The sequence below is a fragment of the Coenobita brevimanus genome, chromosome 15 (genome assembly GCF_032717465.1).
Source record: "Coenobita brevimanus isolate Jiangsu-jjx chromosome 15, ASM3271746v2, whole genome shotgun sequence".
NCBI classification, from domain to species: domain Eukaryota; kingdom Metazoa; phylum Arthropoda; class Malacostraca; order Decapoda; family Coenobitidae; genus Coenobita; species Coenobita brevimanus.
Window position 1 is genome coordinate 29,815,227 of NC_136968.1, and position 5,336 is coordinate 29,820,562.

The 5,336-nt window shown below is 40.6% G+C and overlaps 1 pseudogene; it reads right to left on the reverse strand.

Moving 5' to 3' along the window:
- Positions 1 to 1,235: 1,235 nt before the first annotated feature.
- LOC145390789 (5S ribosomal RNA) lies at positions 1,236 to 1,355 on the reverse strand (annotated as a pseudogene).
- Between the last annotated feature and the right edge of the window lie 3,981 nt (positions 1,356 to 5,336).

The following is a 5,336-nucleotide window of genomic DNA, read 5'->3' on the forward strand; positions in this document are numbered from 1 at the left end:
GACAAATAAGTCCTTCCTTCGACCTAATTCCCAGAAAGAATTATTATTCAGCTATATTTTCCTCAACCGTGAGTTGCATGAGACAATAAGTATGTGATATTATCTTTCAGTGTGTGTGTGTGGAAGGAGTGGGCGGAGAGGAGAAATGCCAAAATTTAATGCGTTTGGGTGAGTGTACTTCACCGGGTCGGTCAGGATAACGTGATTGGCGTGATCGTCAGTTCATTACCCTCCAGGAAGAGAGCTGAGAGCTCATATGGTCTGATCTAGAGCAAGGCTGTGACCTTCACACACGCACACAACCATTCCCTCCCTCAAGAGGAACAGTAACCTCCCACTTCGTTAGTGAAACTTTTCGCACCCGATCAAGGCCACCTTGACCCGATCAGGCGCGAAAGCGAGAGCATTACCAGTAGGCCAGGTGTGTGTGTGTGTGTGTGTGTGTGTGTGTGTGTGTGTGTGTGTGTGTGTGTGTGTGTGTGTGTGTGTGGTTAGAACAATTGTGTGGAGGGGGCCACCGCTGCTGCTAACACATTTGTAGATAATATATTACGAAAATTTCGTAAAACTTTATGTGCTTGCAAAACTTTGTAGCGATGCAAGTCTTACGTAGTGCTGGTAATTCTGTGTGTGTGTGTCGTGTGTATTTTGTCAAATATATCACCATCTTTAATCGCGACATTATGTCCGTATTCACTTTAGATGACAGCTGAAAAAATATACTGATTGTATCTTATTCCTGCCAACCGAAAGGTTACCATTGTGACTGTATGTAAGGTAATGTGCGCGCGCGCGCATGTGTGTGTGTGTGTGTGTGTGTGTGTGTGTGTGTGTGTGTGTGTGTGTGTGTGTGTGTTTAATACTCGTATAATCACACACGTATGCCCATAAGCATAAAGTTATATAGGCCTGTTAAGATATGAGGGATTGGCCCTAAGAAAGTGTTGACTGGAGTATCCTTAAATTTATAGTCTGGTATGAAGGCCAGGCTCATGCATCCGTAACCTAGGTATGTGCCTATACGACTATGAAAAAACAAAAAAATTACGCCGTCAGTCTAAAAAATGTATTTTCCTTATTCTGCCAGCGTTCGGTCATAAGTTAACAGTAGTTGACTTATCATTCATTCATTCATTGCCAGACGCCATGCATCCCAAATGGAGTGGCCAAGGGCTTAGAGTTAATGTTTTACAGGGAGGGGCACTAATCCTCCACCAACCCCACTTGACACGTTATGCCAACAGCATCTGGTGTTCCCAGGCGGTCACCCCATCCAAGTACTAACCAGACCCAACGTCGCTTAACTTCGCTGATCGGACGGGAAGCGGTGTACTCAATGTGGTATGCAAATATAAAGTAGAGTATGACAGGATGTTGGATTCGGTGTTCAGTACAAGTTGCAATGAAAGTTACAGATTTCGATGGCTTAAGAGCTTATTTTCGAACGGTATTCCACAGGGAGATTAGCTATTTGAGGGAATGCCAGGTCAGTGGGGATCCCCAGGTCATAGGTCAGGCGCAGGAAGCACGTGGGGATGTCCGTCAGGTGTCTGTGAGGGGGGAGGTGGTAGATAGGAATGTAGTCCAGGTGACGGAAATTAACTCAGCTCCAGTACCAAACAGACGTTCGACCAGTGAGAAGTATAACGAGTTAATAAATATAATACACGGAGGCCAAGATAGATATATTCCTTCAAAACCGTTTAGAACTAACAATTCAGAACCTAGATGGTTAAAAAACAGATTAAAATCTCTCATAGGCCAAAGGAAAGGAATATATAGAAAAATAAAACGTGGAGAGGAACACTTACGTAACCGGTACACAATTTTAAATAGAGAAGTAAAGAGGGAGATAAGAAAAGCAAAGAGAAGTTATGAAATTAAGGTTGCAAGTGAATCAAAAGATAACCCCAAGGGTTTTTATCAAATGTACCGAACGAAAAATAAAGATAGGATAGGACCACTCAGAACAGAATCAGGTGACATAACCAGTGAAGAAAAAGAAATGTGCTCCATCCTAAATAATTATTTCATATCAGTATTCACCAAGGAAAATCTAAGCCTGGTCCCTCAAGCAGCAAAAATTTACCATGAGAATACAGAAAATATTCTTAGTAAAATAACCATTAGTAAGGAGGACGTATTGAAAGAAATTAATAAGTTAAAACCTCAAAAATCGCCAGGTCCGGACGATATATATGCAAAAATTATAAAAGAAACCAAAGAAGAATTATGTCAGCCACTTTTAACGTTATTTTAATGACTCTTTAAGTTCAGGAGAAGTTCCAGAGGCGTGGAAAACCGCAAACGTAGTGCCCATCTTTAAAAAGGGTGATAAATCAGCTGCGTCGAATTATCGTCCGATAAGTCTAGCGTCAATAGTAGGAAAAATGTTAGAGTCAATTTTGGCAAATAAGATTAGAGAACACTTAAAAAGATTTAATCTTATAAACGAAAGTCAGCACGGATTCAGGCAAGGACGATCCTGCCTCACAAATTTGTTGTCATTCTACTCGGAGGTCTATGAGGCAGTAGATAGCGATAAAGCTTACGATGTTATTTATCTGGACATTAGTAAAGCTTTTGATAGAGTCCCACACGAAAGGTTAGTTAGAAAGGTTCGAGCACACGGTATAGACGGCGATATCTTAAAATGGATAGAATCCTGGCTGAAAGGACGAAAGCAGAGAGTATTAATAAATGGAACTAAGTCGGACTGGGGATTAGTAACTAGCGGTGTACCACAGGGTTCAGTACTCGGTCCCTTATTATTTATCATATATATAAATGATCTAGACTTAGGAGTCAATAGCAGAATCAGCAAATTTGCCGACGATACAAAAATAGGGCGTATCATTAACTCGACTGACGATTGCCATAACTTACAAAAAGACCTCGATACATTGTCCAAATGGTCTAAAACTTGGCAAATGGAATTTAACGTTGAAAAATGTAAAGTACTTAACGTAGGCAAGACCATTGGAGATACTAAATACAGCTTAGATAACAAAGAAATTAGCAAATCGGAATGCGAGAGAGATCTAGGAGTTATGATTAGTAACGACCTTAAGCCAAGGCAACAGTGTATTAATGCGAGAAATAAAGCAAATAGGGTCCTAGGATTTATTTCGAGAAGCGTGAGCAATAGATCATCTAAAATAATACTGAAACTTTATCTAGCATTAGTAAGGCCACATTTAGACTACGCAGTACAATTTTGGTGTCCTTACTATAGAATGGATATTAATTCGTTAGAAAATGTACAGAGAAGAATGACTAAAATGATACATGACGTCCGGAACCTGTCATATGAAGACAGACTGAAAAGACTAAGTCTGCATTCGCTAGAGAGGCGTAGAGTAAGGGGAGACTTAATTGAGGTGTTTAAGTGGATGAATGATATAAATAAGGGAGATATTAGCAAGGTACTTAAAGTCAGCATACAGGATAGAACTAGAAATAATGGTTTCAAACTAGAAAAATTCCGTTTCAGAAAGGAAATCGGTAGAAATTGGTTTGGTAATAGAGTAGTATACGAATGGAATAAGCTACCTAGTAAAGTAGTTGCTGCCTCTTCCATTGAGAGTTTCAAGCATAGGCTAGATAAGCATATGACATATAAGGGGTGGATATAGAATAAAGAAAATCTTATAACCAATACTAATTCAAAAAAAATTTCTTTTCAGGTTACACTATGATAGTCTCTATTCTCCTTTCACACTTTCCTGTAAAATGTCCACGCCAGTTTTTCTATACGGCGTGGTGTTCTTTCTGACTTTTTCCTGCCGGCTTCGGCTGGAGGGTTTGGAGGGCGGGGTAGAGCCTTCTTCTTTGCTATCCTTATCTCATTCTAGTATAGTCGGATTCCCGCCTGTTTGCGGCGGGGGTGTGACCAGCACCTGTGGGCAATGGTGCCACGTTTCCCCAACTTGCGATGTGAAACGGAAGCTATTTATGTACAAGGCATCACAAATTCGATAAATTCAGATGAATAAAACTTACACTTGTGTATTTTGATGGATGAATCAACAGTAATCTTATTATGCATAAAATATTTATACAGTAACACAGAAACATGGCATACATATTGTACAGTGTTGCTAAAAGATATTGTAGTCACTTTTAATGGTTTTTAGCGTAGTTTTAGGGTGGGTAATAATATTACAGTTATGGATATAAGATAATGAGCCTGAAAAAAGAAGAAATATGCCAATATCCAAAGTAAAAGAAATAATTCATGTAATTCTTGTGAGTGGCAATACTTACACATCCATCTGGCCTAAAATAAATGTCCCAAGGGAGAATGAGGAGATTCAATGTCCCAAGAGAGAGAGAGAGAGAGAGAGAGAGAGGGAGAGGGAGAGGGAGAGAGAGAGAGAGAGGCATGCATTGAATGCATTGTCGGCATCACTTAATATAACAAAACCAAATTAACAAATGAAAGCACAATTATAAATAACTTATAAAAGAATCAAAAGTACTCAGGGTGGCTCACATTTCCCGCCAGGAGAGAGAGAGAGAGAGGGGGGAGGGGGAAGAGAGAGAGAGAGGTCTGTCACTGCCTTTGTATTCATTTGTTCCTTTGTACATACTGCACACACTGATATACATTGTTCCTATTGATGCACATATATCTATACACGTAATTTCTCTCTCTCTCTCTCTCTCTCTCTCTTCTAATACTGACCACGTGGTAGGTGAATCCAGCCCCCCCTTCCCCTCTCCTCCCTTCTTAATCCCTCCTGGGTGTCTCAGGTCAAATCCCCCTTCACACTTCCCCTCCCCCCTGGACCACTACGTCGGGGTGTATGAATCAGTAACGTAACAAACCTCTCAGCAGACAGTAACTTTGACACTCCATCTACTACTAAATATAACAAAACCAAATTAACAAATGAAAGCACAATTATAAATAACTTATAAAGGAATCAAAAGTACTCAAGATGGCTCACATTTCCCGCCAGGAGAGAGAGAGAGAGAGAGAGAGAGAGAGAGATAACGGTATAGAAAACGTGGCAACACTGTACACAGGTGCGAGCCGCGCCACGGCCGCGAGCGCGCGCGAGTCCTACTATAGTTCAGTTACTCTTCTAGGAGCTGCCTAGCATGGGCCAACCGGCCTACTGCAGTTATCCTCTCTTCTTATGTTCTTATGTTTGTTAAGCAACTTGCATGAGAAGCAGCTGGAGTCAGTTTTAAATATTTGTAAATTCTCGGTCAACAGTAGAAAGCTTTCCGATGATGGGACGGAACGACGGAGGCGAAGGATAAGGTTATTATTGGCGATACCTGTTTGCTTAGCTATTGAACTTATTCCATCAAATACTGAACCATCA